Raw genomic sequence first — 17839 nt, forward strand, 5'->3', positions numbered from 1 at the left:
GCTAGTGGTTTGTCAATTTTATTGACCTTTTCAAAGAACCAACTCCTAGTTTTGTTTATAGTTTCAATTGTTTTTCTATCTTCTATTTCATTTATTTCTGCTCTAGTTTTTATAATTTCAGTTTTCTTAGAGAGTGTCGGGTTTTCTTGCTGTTCTTGACTTCTGCATTCTATTAGATTGTTGTTGTTATTGTTGGGTGCCATTGAGTCAGCCACAACCCGTAATGACCAATATCTGTACCCAACCCTGTCCCATGCCATCCTCATCATCTCCCATTTACTTGAGTCCATTGTTACAGTCACTGTGTCAGTTCACCTTGCTGATGATCTTCTTATCTGACTCTCCGCCTTACCATGTGTGACCCCCTTTTATAAGGACTAACCCCTCCTTAAAATATATTCAGTGTATGTGAGGCAAAGTTTCACTATCCTTGCCTCCACCCAGGAGAAACCTAGTTGTACTTTCTCCAAGACATGTTTGCTTATTCATTGGATAGTCCATGTCCTACTCTACTCCAACATCACAGTTCAAACGTATTGATTCTTTTTCTATCATCTTTAGTCACTGTTCAACTTTCAGATGCATAACAAGTAATTTAAAAGACCGTGGATTGGCTCAAGTATGCCTTAGTATTTAAACTGACATTGTTGTTTGTTGGAAATTTAGAGGAGTCCTTGACAACAGATTTTCCCTATACAGTACATATTTTGACTGCTGGCACAGCGAGTATTGATTGTGGATTCAAGTAAGATGAAATCATTCAGAATTTCAGTCCTTTCTCCATCTATCATGATGTTGCCTATTGGTTGAGTGGTCAGGACTTTTTGGATGACTCGGGGCTTGTAAGCACATCTGTGCAAGACTTACTTGCCTTTTTTGGTCTCAAGTTTTCTTCTCATTGCACATTTCACATTTCTCTGTGAGGGAGAGGACTCTTGTGAGAATGGAAATACTTTATATTATACATTATAAATATAAAGGCAAGTCAGTAGCTTCTGTTTTCTTTGATATTTATGGAGGTTCTTGAACTCAAGTTGACAGAGGAGTAAAATTAATTACAAAGCAGTAATGTGCTGTCCTTGACCTTGGTTCAATTCCAAGACTTATGAAAGCACAGTGAGCCTTATCCTAATATAGAGAAAAGTAAGCAATTCATTGTCATCCTTCACACAAGAATCTAGGCAAAAGAGCCACTTCCATTTATGCCATGGGTGATGCTTTGAGACCAAGTTGGTTTGAGTACCAAACTACACTGCATAGAAAACTTACAAAAGAATTTGCTAACTGGTTTCAAATCTTGATTTTAATAGCCCGCCAACAATATAATAGGACAATCCCCAAAATTGCTTGATTGCCTTTGTTTTGTAAAAATGGCACCAAGAGTTGTGGAACAAATAAAGTTCTTGGGAGTGTCCAAGGAGTTGAAACATGGATAGGTTGTAAGGTGGTGTTCTGAATCCTAATAAATGCAAAGACATGCTTCATACCAATGTTATCACAACATTAAATAGCAGGTATCATTCCCTGGAACCATAGACTAGAGCTAACAGGAAACCAGAGGAAGAACAGTTTCAAACTTGAAACACAACTTCTGGTAAGAGCTACATTCTATTGCATAGTCTAGTGTAAAAAAAAATATTACTTGACCATGAAATGGAGACCTTGGGGTGTGTGTGTGTGTGTGTGTGTGTGTGTGTGTGTGTGTATTTAATGTTCTAGGGTTGATTTATAATTGTTGCTTCTGGCATTTGCCTCCTTCAGTAGTTTTCTTTTTAAAAATTTAATAAGCATATCCTAAAGGGCCCAAATCATTTCACTAAACACACACACCCAAACAGAGATGTCATGAAACAAAATTAACTTTTACCACCTGCAATGCACCCTGATATTTTTCTATCTGATTTGATTCTTTGCCTGGCTTTCTTTCTGTGTTTTTCATTTTGTTTTAATTGTTGGTTGTGACTCATTAAATTATTTTCCAAGCCTGTATATGGTATGAAGAATACTGGTACAGCCAAGACACTTTTGCTCTGCAAATAAAAAAGGAAGGCTTAATGTATTTTGCCGCTTTGTCAGTGGGAAAAGTGGGTTCTAAACCCAGGTTTGAGAATCTTATAGTCACTGAGCAGGACCAGGCTGCATAAGGATGTCATTGCTCCCCAGATGTCCTGCAGGTCCACAGCAAGGGCTCTCTTAGGCTATGTTCCCACTCAGAGCAGCTTAACAGACATGCGTGGGTCACTCTGACACACTTGGAATTTTCCCGAATCTTAAGAAATATCTGTTTTCCACACAGCACTGGCAACACAGTTGGAAAGTTACTGGAGAGCTTTTCAAAAATTGTTTATAGATTTGAAAACTCGGGTTTGTGATTGCTTCTGTTGTTTGCCTCTTTGTATCATCTCGTTTTTCAAAAATTTAATAAACATTTTGTAGAGAAGCAAATGAATTGGTGACACGCTTTTGGGCTCCCAGATTGGTTCTGCATGTGTGTGCAGTGCAGCATAATTCAAACCATGCACCAGTCCAGTGCATCAGATCGTCTCTGAGGCTGTGGTCAAGACCAAAGCAAAGCCCAGGCGGGCACCCACAGCCCCAGACCACATCGCTCCTGAAGCCTTGGACCGCAGGGCTTAGAGGCTGGGTTCTGGCCTTGGTGACGCAGATGCGGCCATCACGGCCCACAGCTGGACGTTGCAGTGACAGGCTCCCACAGAAGGGTGAAGACTTAAGCTGGGATCTGTTAGTTTGGAGGCTTTCTGGTTTATGTCACCAAAGGAAGCCCAGTCACTGAGGAAGAAAGAGGAGGTAACGCCATCTGTGCCTAACTGTCCACTTGCCCAAAAAGTTCCTGTCCCACAAAGGGGGCTGCAAAGCAGGATTTGCTGTAGGGCAATTTGCAAAGCAGGAGAAGTTAGTCTCCTATTTTCCCCTTCTTTATCTGGCACTTCCAGAACTGTCTTTCAGCGTCTTAAGAACCTTTAAATAGGTGGTTGTCAACATTAGCTGACCAGTGATGGTTGTGCGCAGGAGAAATAAATGTTGCCTCATCCTACATCCTCCTCCCAATGACTCACTCAACTCCCTCCGACTCTCACTGCCGTTGAGTTGGAATCCGCTCCTAACCAACCCTCCAGTGGGAGGTTAGAGCTTGTGAATCACAAGGGAGAAGAGTCTCATCTTTCTCCCATGAAGCAGTTGGAGGACAGGAACTGCCTGGCTTTGGGTTGGTAGTGCAGGGCCTTACCCATTAGGCCACCAGAGCTCACTAGAATGTTCAGACACATTGCTGCGGCTATAGTGTCAACCCAGTTCATGGTCTCCTTCACACTTGTTAACCCCTTCCTTCAGCAAACAGAACAGCCTGCTGCGGCCATTATTCTCTCCTGGTGACATATCCAGTGCAAATGAATTGTTTTGTTGTGATCTAAAAGGTGTTCATGAACTAATTTTTGGAAGCAGACCACTAAGCCTTTCTTTCTAATCTTAGTCTACATATGCTGCTGAAATCTGCCCATCCTGGGTGAACTTGCTAATGCTTGAAATGCTAGTGGTATAATTCCCAGAATCATGGCAACAGGCAAGCCAGTATAATATAACACACATACGGGCTGGTGGTGAAAGTGAATCTAGTCAGGCCCATTATATATTATATCTTTTATATCTTATATTTTATATCTTATATATTTTGGAAGGAGTAGTGGCATCCACTTCCATAATAGCTTGCCTCTGGAAACCCTATGAACCTGGAGAGAGAATGAAAGGCACCCAAGCGTCAAGGACTCTCCTTCATAGGGTTGCTATGAGTCACCTGCAACTCGATGGAACTTAACAACAATAATATCAACATAGAGATCAGCTGGCCCAGTGGACAGAAAGCGATGCTACCAAGCCAAAGGTGGGTGACTTTTAATCTGCAGCCCTCAGGCCTGTCTTTCATTGTTTTTGTTCAGACATTCCTCTAGGTCATATAGCCCTGGTGTACAAGTTGCCGTACTGCAGTCACTTTTGGTTGCTGTGAGGCTGAACACTGTGACACTGATGTGTCAAATGCGTTAATGGTTGGCTACCCAATGTGGACAGAGAGTGGGGTGGAGCTCCCCGATTAAACAAGCTTGGAAGGAGGAGTGGCATCCACTTTCATAATAGCTTGCCTCTGGAAACCCTATGAACCTGGAGAGAGGATGAAAAGTACCCAAGCGTTGAGGACTCTCCTTCATAGGGTTGCTATGAGTCACCTGCGACTCGATGGCACTTAACAACAACAACATATTCTATATTCTGTATTCTATATTCTATAGTAAGGGAGCTGAAAAGCCTGTAAGTTTCCTTCTTGTTTCTAATTCCTTTCAGATTTTTCTGTAGAAGATATGTGATTGGCTGTTTCCACATTGGGTTATTCGCTTCTTGGTTGTTTAGATGATGGAAATCTATGAGACATTTTCACAATGACTCTGCTCTCATTCTGTTGTTGAATACTGTCCATTTGGAACTGACCCACAGCTCACTCTCTGATGGTTTTTTATAGGTGGTTAATTGCTCAAGAGGAGATTGCCCATCTTTCTCCTATGAAGTAGCTTGTGGCCTCGAACCACCTGCTTTTGGGATTGCAGTGCAGCTTTTTGTCACTAGGCCACCAGAGTGCCTTCCTGCTTTCACTCTACTCATCACAACAGTAGAAGGTTTCTGTGAGAGGGTTCTGACAATAGGAGGCAGTCATCATTTTTGTTGTGTACCATCGAGTCTTAACCAACCCATAGCTGACCCTCTGGCATGTTTCAGAAGCAATAAATCACATGGGAGGAGATTGCCCATCCTTCTCCCATGCAACAACTAGTGGATTCGAACTATATGCCTTCAGGGTTGCAGCACAGCCACGGTAGAGGGAGGAAAACAGGAATAGAGGGAAAGAAAGACCTTCTTTTCTAATAACTATGCAAGGAAGCACTGGTGGCCTAGTGGCAAGAAGCCGCGCTGCAATTCCAAAGGCATGCAGTTTGAATCCACCAGATTCTCTGCTGGAGAAGGATGCATAATCTCCTTCCATGTGATTAACTAACTGTCTCTGAACACCCATCGGGAGGTCAGCCTTGAGTTAATTCTGACTCAAAGGCAGTGAGTTTAATTATGACAAAGTAAAATTGATCTCTTGGGAGCTCAGTTGATGTCAACATGAATCAAGGGCTGCCTTGATGGTGGCTAACACCACCATCGACTGGTATAGAGAGCAGAACAGTAAGTGGTACATGGTAAGCTGCTGTTATATGTGCCTTTGAGTTCACTCTTATAGTGACCCTGCATACAGTAGAAAGAACCCTGCTCAATCCTGTGCCATCTTCACAATCTGCCATGTTTAAGCCCATTCTTGCAGTCATGGTGTCAGTCTATCTCCTTAACCGACCCTTAACTTTTCCAATCTTGATGTCTTTTGTCTCAGTATCTGCCCCCCCCCCCCACTAACATATGCTACAAACTCTTACCAATCACTCCCACAAGGAACATTCCAGTTTCACTTCTCCCAAAACAAAATTGTTTATTATTTTTCCCAGTCCCTGGTATATCCAATAACACCATGGATTAGAGATGGAAATTCTCCTTTACTCTTCCTTATTCGTTGCTCAATTTTCTCATGAATATGAAATAGTTGAAAATAGCATGGTGGGATCAGGTGTACCTTAGTCTTTAAGTGCACACCCTTGCTCTTTAGCACTTTCATGAGTTCTTTAGAAACAGATTGACTTGATGCAATAATATATCCAGTCTTTTCTTTCTTGACTGTGGCATCTATGGGTATTAATTGTGGATTCAGACAAAATGAAATCTTTGGAAACTTCAATAAAAGCTCTTTGCTTTTATCCTAATGTTGTTTATTACTCTAGTAGTGAGGATTTTTGTTTTTTTTCATGTTCAGATGAGACGTATACTCAAGGTTATAGTTTTTATTTTTCTTAATAGGTGCTTCAAATCTTCTCCACTTTCAGCAATCAGAATTGTGTCATCTGCATATCTGATAGAAAGCTATACACACATAAACACTATTATTAACAGCTTTTTGAGTACATTGTTTTTATGCTAACTTTATAGATAGGATGCTAAGATTCAGTTGGCAGCTAACACATTATGCCAGTGCAACTGGTTAATGAGATGATCAAGGTTTGAAACCAGGTCCATAATTGCAAAGCACTTACTCAATTGGTTTTGTCACACCGAACATATAACAGCTATTAACCACATCTCAGAACTCACAGACAAAATAGTTCCAAATGTATAAAAGTTCCATGTGCATAAAGGGACTTTAAAAAAAATTGGAAACCATCTTCACATCACTAATAATAAAAAGACATTGTAGTTGGAAAGACATTGTGGTTGGAAAGGTGGAGGGTGAGAGCAAAAGGGGATCCTCAAAAAGGTGGATTCACTCAGTTACTGTAACAATGAGTTCAGAGCATTTTTGAGCTCGTGGCCATGGTGCAGGAGAAGGTGAAGTTTAGATCTGCTTTTCATAGAGTCATTATAAGTTGTCAACTCAATGACCTCTAACAAAACAGTAGAAAGACTGAAAGAGAATAGTATAAAAAGTGAAAAGCGTGGGGCATCTAGTCTCTGGGGAATTGCATTATTAATCAAAAGGCTGTGCCTCTTGACAGTTGGCACCCACTAGCTGCTCCTCAGAGGAAGATCGACCTTCCTCTCTCATGTCATGTGCAGCCTCGGAAACCCAATGGAGGAGCAGCTACGAGTTGGCTCTGATTTGATAGCAAAGAATTGAATTGATAATATAAAGAAAGTTAAACAGTTTGGGGGCCAAAAATAAAAATGATTGTTATTCAGTGTACATAAAAAGAAATAGGAAGTGGACAGATCTCCTTTCTATTCTACTAAAAGACAAAAAACAAAACAAAAAAGAACTCAAACTTAGTGCCCTTGAGTGACAATTGACTGATTACTGACCTCTCCTGGGTTTTCAAAGGCTGTAAATCGACAAGGAGAAGCTGTCCCATCTTTCTATCTTTGGAGTCACTTGTGGAATCCAATAACAGGAGAGGTGCTGCCTTTGGGGTAGCAGTGCAACTGTGGACTGTTGGTACGTGTCATTCACTTAGAATCAACTCATAGCTGGCCATCCAGTGGGTTTTCTGAGACTATAAATTGCCCTGGAGGAGATCACCTATGTTTCTTGCATAGAGCACTTTGTTTGATTCAAATTGTCATTGAGTTGACAATGTACTAGCAGACCACCAAAGCTCTCTCTTCTTATGAAAGATGCTATCTGAAAATGGCCCAGAAAAAAAATCTCCTGAAGGAACCAAATCACCTTTTGACTTCTAGACCCAGTGACATTCTTTCATTGATGTTCTAGCCTCCTCTTCTCACCTCACATTGAGAAGAAAGGAAATGAGGAAAGAGAAAATACCACAATGTTCTAAGTTATAACTTGTGACAGAAAAAAGGAGATAAGCCTTTAAATGTTATGAATTTTTAATTTTTTCCCCTTTCATTTAGTTGATTCTCTTGCTGGGTGAAGTGACTGCCAAAGAGCTGTGTCTAGGATGAGCAATAAACATCAACACTATCTGCTGCATTAATAATTTAAACACAAATAGTCAAACAAAATGATCTGGCAGGTCCCACAGGTGAATCATACAGAGTTTTAAAGATGCTAGTGTGTTTAAAGTAGGCAGCTTTTAAATGAACATTTACCCCAAGTGTGGGTAGAGATGGATTATAGAATTCATCCATCTAACCTCAGCTCTGCTGCCAGGCTGCTCTTCCTTTCAAGACACGTCTCTGACCAGACCTAACCATGGCATGTTTCCTTCATGAAGCCGAGCTCAAGAGTCTGTATGAAGGAGTTGTGGCCCCTCTATCTGAGCAAGTGCTTTGATTGCTCTGGTGTCTGTTCTGTGCGGTCAAACTCTGTACCTTATTTATTGTTTCTGTCGTCAGGAGCTGTTGAATGGACTATGACTCTTCATGACTCAGTGAACACCTAAGTAGTTACTTTCTCTTACAGTATCAACAAATCACCACCAATGAAGTGGCTTAAAAGAACACAAGTTTATTATCTTACAATTCTGTAGGTTAGAAGTCCAACACCAGTCTCCTTGGGCTAAAATTGAGGAGGTGACAAAGTTATGCTCCCTTTTGGAAATGCTAGATGCTTGGAAGCAGGAGTGGCATCCACTTCCATAATAGCTTGCCTCTGGAAACTGTATGAAGCTGGAGAGAGGATTAAAGACACCCAAGCATGAGGACTCTCCTTCATAGGGTCGCTATGAGTCGCCTGCGACTCGATGGCACTTAACAACAATAACAACAACAACGACAGAAGATAGTCTCTTTCTCTTGTCTTCCCAGCTTCCAAAGGCAACTCATAGTCCTTGACTCGTGGTACCGTTTTCAGCTAAAAGGTCCAAAACAAAAAAGGATGGGATGATTACACAATGAATTATATTCTACCATGATATCTTCATCTCTATTCTCTGAAAAAGCAACCAGCAAACTTGAGTTGTCAAAAAACTGTTCTTTATACATGGAAACAGCCCAAATGTCCAACCACAACTGAATGGATTGAGATATTATGGTACATTCACACAATGGAATACTATGCAGCACACAAGAGCAATGATTTTGTAAATTATTACTTAACTTGAGAAGGACTGGAGAGCATTATGCTGAGTGAACTCATTCAGTTCCACAAAGACAAATATTATGTAAAGACATCATTGTAGAATGAGTGTAAGGATCCAGGAGGGATAGAAGAGGTTGGAAACAGAAGGATGAGGGTGTGCAAGGGAAGGGGTTATTAATCATGGGGTTGCACAATTTGACGGGTAGGGGGGTGAGGGAAATTGAAAGAATCTGATCTTGAAAACAACATATCTGAATTTAGTAAAGAAACTAGTATAAACTTTAAAAAAGGTTTTTATATAGTAGTAACACTAATGAGTATTTATTGAGCATGTACTATAAAAACAGGAAATGGACTGAAAAGATACACACATTTCATTGAACCATTCCAGTGATCTCTGAGCTGAAAAGGTGCATACAGCTCATTGAATCTCTTCAATAATCTCCCAATTTGAGTATGATCCTTACTCTGATTTTAAAATGAAGAAACAAGGCACAGAGAAGATACAAAAGTTGCCTACCATTGAATAGTAATTGCAGGGAAGCAATAAGAGAGAAGACAGCAGATGCGGAAAGAGGGAGATGCTCCTATGTCATTCAGATGAAGCTCAAGGCTAGGGATGATGGCTTTTAGTTGGTTATTCATTTAACTAGTAATCTTGTCAGCTCTGGGCTAGGATCTAGTGATAGGTAGAAAAGGGAGCACTTATGATTGGATAGGAAAGACTGTCACCTGTACAAATGGTTTCAATGCAATTAAAGACGCTCAATGCTGGAGCTTCCTCTAACATGCAAAGAGAACCTAGAGAGACCCACCATCCAGGGATGATGAGAATGAAGTAATTGTGGGGTTAGTCCAAGGGAAGGTAGGTATTGAAGAGTATGTATCAAATGGTCATACTCAAGAAGCCAATTTTAATGCATTGAGATAAATGAAAACCTAGAATACTTGGGATGTTGCAGGAAATGTAAAATAATGTGTCAAGTAGCACAGGCACTAGGAATTAAGAAAAAAAGTTATGTCGACAATTAACTCACCTAAACTTATTGCGGTTTAGTTGTTTAATTAATTCTTACCTATAGCAACACTGTAGGCTTAACCAATGGGTCACCAGGGATCCTGAAAGTTGGCTACAGCTACTATATTCCAACGGATGGCAATGGATGTTCTGTTGAGAACACCTCACTGTGGGCTGCATAGAGCTAGTCAACAGACCTTCTCATGCTCGCCTCCATCATTCAGCTCAGTTGGTCAGAAATGAGCAGAGGATGGCTAGGCCATGAGCTCTGATCAGAAAGGGTTTATCAGAGTACCAGGTTTGCCTCTTATGAACCAAGCAAGGAACCTATTTGTGATTTTCTATGCCATTTCCCTTGCACCAGTCCCTGGTGAACTGATGGTCATAAGTAGCAGGTAGGATCTCCCAAAGACATTCTGATCTGGTGAAATGCTCTGCCAGCCACGTTCCTTGGTGTCAGGTAAATTTGAGAAAGACCAGCGTGTCTGCTGGGCTGGCATATGTAAGTAGTCAGCACAAGAGAGAAAGACCTTTAATGAGACAGATTGATACAGTGACAGGCACAATGGTCTTGGGGAACGTTCTCTTCTTGTCCATAGTGTCTCTATGAGTTGGAGCTGACTGCTGTTACTCCTACGCACAACAACAATATGATGTGCTATAAACGCCATTTAAAAACAACAACAACAACAACAACAAACACCCCAAAACATTTATAACAATTATTTGGTAACATGTACCCTCTTTGAGCTCTGGTGACCTAGTGGCAAGAAGCTGCACTGCAATCCCAAAGGCAGGTTGTTCAAGGTCATCCACTGCTCTGTGGAGAAGGATGAGCAGTCCTTTAACTACCCCTGAAAACCTGCCAGAGGGTCAACTATGAATCGGTTTCGATTCTGTTATGTTATGGTACATAACAACAACATAACATCTTTAACATCCAGCAAAATAGTCACGGAATAGGATTGGACTCTGCTTACAGTAATTATTTAAAACAGACAAAACATTAAGATAGTTTATGAACTGGTTTCCTTATCATAGTCCAAGTATATATATTCTTAAATGATTTGAAATTTTAAAAGCCTTATTATTGACCTAATTTATTATTTGAATAAATATAAGTCCTATAATACTAAAGAAAGGTATACTTTAAGCATCTATTTGAAAGATAATCACAGGTACATATTCCATTTGGTTTGGTATCCAGTCATTTGTACATTCATTCATTTTTTTTCTGTTGTACTCCCTCCTAACTACATTCCATGGTATGTTTTCATAATTAATATGCAAATAGATGTATAGTTTATAATTAATTTCAACTGGGCACAGTGAAAAACTTGAAAACCTCAGCATGGAGGCATCATTTTTGGTAGAAGTTCAATGAAATCCCCAAATGTCTTTGTTTTTGCAATCCATAATTTGCAGATTATTAACACAATAAATCCTTAGTGTCTGTGAGAGTTGGCATCAAAGCCATGAACTCCTGTGCAGAAAGCCCACAAACTAAAAATCCAAATGGAAAGAAAAAAACCATGTGGTTTCTGTGTATGCTCATTACCTGCTTCTGGAACCATAATATCTCGGCCTTTTATAGATCTTATAACAGGCTCTGCAGGAAGCAGCTGCAGTCATTAGCCAGAGCACAGACTAAACACCCAATCTGGATGGAAAGAGGCCTGGGTCAGCTTGGTCGGGTGGACCCCCAGTCTTAGGCGCATCTTCAACAGGACCTTTTACAGATACAGAATACAAAATGCAATATAAAATAACATTATGTAATTTAAAGGGGCTGGAGAAATCAAAGATCCCAACTCCTCTTTTAGCTTTCTTTGGTGTGAAATCTAGATCGTCTAAGGGTCTTGCTGAGGAAGATGAAGGCTGATACCCGATCCTGGCTTCTGGGTCTCTGATCATTCTGGTCCCCTCCAGTGACTGTTTCAAGGACCTTGGGAGAGGAAGAGTGTTTGGGAGTGAAGCAAATGATTAGAAATTTAAGTTGCTAATGGGAAGGTTGAAAGTTCAAGTCCATCAAGAGGTACCTTGGAAGAAAGATCTGATCATTTACTTTGATAAAAAAATCAGTCCGTGAAAATCTATGGAGCATAGTTCTGTATTGATATTCCACAGGAGGTCACAGAAATCAAGCTAGACTCCAAGCCAACATTTGAGAGGATTAGCATCAGCATTTGGTAGCAACACACACACACACACACACACACACACACACACACACACACGGTGTGCCATCTCTTCAAGTCTGGACATAGAACTATATAACCCTAGTGGTTCCCAATCGAGAATTTCTTCCATCATATCCCTCTTGAGAACAAAAAAAGAATGTATTAAAATGAAGACCCTCATTTCAAAAGTTTCGTTTAAATGTCACACATTGAAAAAAACAACCCCTTTTGAAGTCTTGGAGCACATCACAAATTAAGCTTTGTGATTTCGGGTTAAAACACTGATAAAACCAAACCCTTAGGAACAGGAGGCAGAGCTCTTTCTGAAGCTAGGGTTCACCTTTCCCAGAAGTCTTTGGTGCCAGCCCAGAACCAATCTCTCACGTCGCTGGAGGGAATGATGGCACCCTGCATTTCAGAGAAGATTTAAAACCAAGATCCTCACGGCTCATCATCATTAAAAAATCTCCAGGCAGTTTTCATAAGAGCAAGGGGGTGGTTGGTTGCCTGAGGTTTTGGCTGACAGTCAACCCAACTAATTACATTCTGTCTACTGTGTCCTCCTGCAGTTTCAATTGGATATGTTATTTTCTTCTTCTTTTTTATCCACTTCCTGTCCTCATCTGAATGTGGCAATGCTATGTGTTCTTAAACAGATGCTACCATTCTTCCTGGGAAGAACAACTTTTCAGATATTTTTCCTTCTTAGTTTTTGAGACTTTAAAGAAAATTATTCTTTCATATGATCCTAAGATATTAGCATCAAATGAAATGTAAACTGTGTGCTTGCAGATAGTGCGCTATTTATGTGGTGATTTTATTTCATTAAAGGGTAGACATGAACAGACATGCCCAACCCCAAGGTGCTAACGTCCTACTTAGAGACAGTCGGGTCATAGAAATGCCCCTTAGCATTCTCCTGTCTCCTCTCCTCTGGTTACAAGTCCTCCAGCTGCTCTTTGTAGTGGAGAGTGTCCTGGACAATTCCCACATTCTGAGGCACAGTTGTAATGAGGAACTCTTAACCTGTTGTTATCTTTGCGGTTTTCTTATCACCATTATCATGGAGGTTGTTAAGTCAATTCTGGCTCATGGAAATTCTGCACAGGTTTCTCCATCGGTCTCTAGTGGCACAATTCATCACATGATCTGCTCTTAACTGAAAGATAAATGGCGAGGATTCCCCCAGCTGCTTCTAAGAAGAATGATGGCCAGTCCCCTCCAGTAAAGATTTACAGTCATGGAAACCTTCTGGTGAGCCTTCAAGTGTCAGACACCATGGAAGTGAGTTGTGACTTATAGTCAATTACAAGTACAACACTAATGACCATTTATTTTTGTACATCGTATTTACACTATGACAGGTTTGGAAGCAGGCGTGGCATCCACTTCCTAAATAACATGTGTCTGGAAACTCTATGAACCTTGATAAATGTCGATAGTTATAGCAGGCCTTCTGGCCTTTTGTTTCTACAGTCATTATGAGTTGTGCTTGACTCAAAGGCAATCAACAACAATAATATTATATATGGACTGCGAGGAGAACAAACAGGTTTGTCCTGGAGAGGATGAAGCCTGAATGCTCCCTGGAGTCAAGGATTCTGAAGTTTCATTTGACATACTTTGGGCATGTTGCAAGGAGAGGGACTGGTCCTTGGAGGGGGACATCATGTTTGGGAGAGTGGAGGGACAGCACAGGAGAGGAAGACTCTTGATGAGATGGATCGATTCTGTGAGTGGAATGGTGGGAATGAGTGTGTTTGAGATGGCGAGGTTGGCACAGGATAGAACGGCATTTAGGGCTCTTGTACATAGGGTTGCTATGAGTCGCAGGCGACTCGATAGCACATAACAATAACACGTAGACATTAAAATATATTTGTTAAGTCTAGACTAAATGTTTCCAACCTTCCAAGTCAAGTAATTCACAAAACATACTGATAATAAAAAAGGTGTAATTGTGATAAAAATGTGCTTAACTTAAGTCAGAGCTGATCTATGATGGACTCATTGGAAAGGAATTTTGTCAGAGTTAGGGACCACATGGATGACAGAATAGACCTGTGTCCAGAAAACTATAATCTCAGTGGGGAAAAAACCTGGGAGATGTAACAGGAAACTCTTTAGGCTTTTCACCAAAATGCCAGTGGTTTGAGTCCACCAGGCACTCCTCCTGGAAAAATTTTCAATCCTGGAAACAGAAGGTTGTTGCACTGGTTTCCAAGGACAGTAAATCACATGGAAAGAGATTGCTCATCTTTTTCCATGAAGTACCTGGCGAATTCGAACCATATGCCTTTGGGTTGACAGCATAATTACTTACCACTAGGCCCCCAGAGTTCCCTTTTAATTGGTTATAGGGAGGAAATACAACAGACAACTTCTTAATGTTTTCAAAGACTGTTCATATACCAACTGCAGTGCTAACCTCTTTTTGGGCATTAACCTCCTTGATCTTTGCTATGATAACGAGTTGGCAAGGGGTTGCTTTGGGTTTAATTTATGACTTGTTTTTGTTGTTGTGTACCATTAAGGTAGACGTGACCCACATCTGACTCTGGCAGGTTTTCAGAGGCACAGGATTAATTAATCCCGTCTGTCTAGTACAGAGTAGCTGGTGGACTTGAACTGTGTTCCTTTGGGACTGCAACACAGCTTCTTACTAGTCAGCCACCAGAGGGCCTTTATAATTTGTTAGTATTGTTATTATTCTCATTGCAGTGAAGAGGAAACAGACACAAGGTAATTTCTCAGAGAAGAAAGGGCTGGCACCAGAATTTACAAACCTTTAAAGTCCATGATCCTAACCATGCTGTAATTTATAAATTGGGTAATGCAATCTATAAATCTCATCTCCCTTCAGTTATTCATTAATTACCATAGGACTCAAAATGTCCTTCATACCTTCATATTCAAAGAAAGATTAAAAAAAAAAGCAAAACAAGACTACCTTCTGGGAACAAAACTATGAATTTAGGCATGTAAATCAAAGCAGAGAAAGGCAAAGGCACTGGACAAATCAGCCCATCTCCTCCCTTATTGCCCTTGGTCCTGTATTGACTCGCTCTTTGAAACCGCTTCCTTGCCTTTCAGCATGGTGTTAGCCAAAGCTGGACTTTCCTTGGTTTACGGGCCTTACAGGCCCTCTTGCTTCCTGAGGCAGCTGCCAGAGGAGAATATAGTCTCAGAAGTAACTTATCTTAAGGGTGTCTTTCGAAGGGGTTTCATTGGTCTTGGAAACTTTGCAAGTGTATCCACTAATATCATCAGGGCTTGCACAAGTTCAAGCAAGGAGGAAGGATGTCCTGGGCCAGACTACTGGGTGGCATATGTGTATTTGTGTGAGGAAAGACATCTTTCAGGTGTCTGGGCTTTGGAATATTTCTTCTTGGCCTAAGTTCCACTGCAGTTATGCCGTGCCCATTACATCCACAGCTGGTGGTGGCTTGGTTTGGCCAGGCAGCACCTTTAGACCCAGCCATGACAATGATAGTTTCTCTAATTGTTGTAAATCAGTTACTGGTACCCTGGTTGGACATGGCCTCAGGAGCTAAGCCTAGATCCGTCCCTGAAGCTATTTCCCATCAATGCACCTGCAAAGCTCAATTCCAGAGAAGAGGACCACCTTGTTCCATGGCAAGTCTAAGACATAAATGTTGACCCTGGGGACTTCCAGAAAGTTCCTCTGCTCTCTCCTTGGGTCATGCCTCTGCTTCTTAGATATTCCAAACATTGTCTTTTGAAGTTTCTCCTCATTTTTAGAAGTTTCTGCAGCACCAGAGGGGGAAGTCACTAGGGGCCCCTTCTGGTGCCTTCTTCATGCCCCAAGTACCCACCCTTGTCAGCAGGGTGTGAGCACAGCAGGACACAGCTATTCCCATGCTTCCACACAGAGGTTTATGTTCACACGTGTACTTCCATTTGCTAGACAAAAACGGAGTCTAAAATATGAAATTGCAGCACAGCATCAAGTGCAGAATTTGCATTTATCAGAATGTGATAAATGTCAGGATAACACGCCTCTGGGGGGAACAAACAGTCTCCTGACACCACCCTCCCAGGGCGATTATAAGCAGACACTGCCACACCTGGTGTGAGGCACCCAGCACAAGCCCTGAGCAGTCTCTTCTGCTGAACCTCTCTGGTGATTTAAATTCAGACATCGTGACATCCGGGACAAAAGGATCTCTGGGAAGACATCCTCGGTGCATGGGAGATATTTTCAGTTCATTGTGAAGAAGGAAGTGAATAGATGGCAATTAAAACCCAACTTTATATATCCCGGCTATTGTGTGTGGTACATACAGAATTGTGATCAGAGAAAAGAAAAAACCAGAATGCAGCTCGCATTGTGTTACGTACTGAAAGAAAGGATGTGTTGTGAAGGAATTGACATTTTCAGAGTTAGTGGAAATAATTAGTCTTGATGTCACTTCTATTTAATTCAGTCCGGGTACAAATCAGAAATTAAAATGTTAAACAACTAGTTTGACTGTCTGTTTTGAGTTCAGCAGTGATTACTGAAGTGAAGTCTGTCCCCAGCTCAGTGCTCGGGGATGAGGAGGCGGGACCAGAGGATGAACCCTGCCTGCAGAGGCTCAGTGTAGGTAGAATAGAAGATGCAGACATGAAGCATCCAGATAACCGAGTTCCCGTCCAGTATTAGACGGCGTCAGTGATTCTTCCTAGTCAGTTAGGAGGCCTGTGCCTGGATAGATCGCTGTTTTTATTGATGGAGATTTTGCTCACTAGGTTTCTGAGGCTCTGAATCTTTGGGAGAGAAACTCCTATCTTTATCTCCCAGCAGCAGATAGATTCAAACCATCAACCTTTTTTTGTTTAGCAGTTTACCATGTAACACACTATGTCCGCACAACAAGAAATTACCCAGCCCTCAAATTCAATAACGAAAGGCCCCATACACATAGCCTGGACCTCTAGAAAAATCAACAGAAGGTCTGAATGCCCCAGCTCTCTTGGTGAGAGTTTTGGGGTGCTTGGAGGACTGAAGTCGCTGAGGAGACTGAGCAAGCCAGGGCATCCCCTCGCTCCCCACCAGAGTTCTCCACTACACTCCTGTATAGTGGCCAGCTGAACCAATGCCTCCCAGCTCTGAGGATGGAACATGACATGTGACATTCACCAGCATTTCAGTCACCACTTTCCATGCACCGTTCCTTACAGACAATCGGCGGGTGTTAAATCGTGTGTTAACCTGCAGCTAACTGATGAAGTAGACCCTGTCACTATCCCCATTTTTAAAGAGAAGAAAACTTCCCTGGGAACAGGATAGACAATCTCCTCTTGTTCAAGTGCCTGTGTCTATATAGAAATAAATCTAGAAGAAACCCTATCTGTCCATTGACAGTGAAGATAGAATTTTAATGCTGAGGAAAATGATGACTTTTTTTTTTTTAAAAAAAAAAAAAGGAGAACAAAGAAACAAAGACAAATCTCGTCTCTCAGGTATTACTAGGAATATCCCATAGGCGCTGAGTAGACTCCTATTCTAAGTGACACTGTAAGATTGAGTGGACTTGCCCCATAAGGTTTTCAAGACTTCATACCTTTATGGAAGCAGACGGTCACATCTTTCTTCTGTTAGGAAATCTAAAGGCAAATATTCATTCTAGTCTCTACTGTCAAGCTAAAGAAAAAAGTTCGAGAATAGGTATTGTTTCTTTTAGATCTGGCTCTGTATTCTTTTTGTCGCTGTAGAGAAATCCAACTGATTTTTGTATGTTGATCTTGTATCCTGCTACTTTGCTGAATTGGTCAACTACGTCCAATAGTTTTCTTGCTGAGTCTTTAGGGTTTTCTAAGTATACTATCATGTCATCAGCATAGAGGGATAATTTTACCTCCTCATTGCCTATTTGGATACCTTTTATTCCCTTCTCTTGTCTTATTGCAATATGCTAAGACTTCCAAAACAATATTGAATAAAAGAGGTGATAGTGGGCATCCTTGCCTAGTTCCTGTTCTTAAAGGGAATGCCTTTAACCTCTC

This window comes from Elephantulus edwardii, unplaced genomic scaffold (genome assembly GCF_000299155.1).
Source record: "Elephantulus edwardii isolate Elephantulus edwardi_28Jun2011 unplaced genomic scaffold, EleEdw1.0 scaffold00103, whole genome shotgun sequence".
Taxonomy (NCBI): Eukaryota; Metazoa; Chordata; class Mammalia; order Macroscelidea; family Macroscelididae; genus Elephantulus; species Elephantulus edwardii.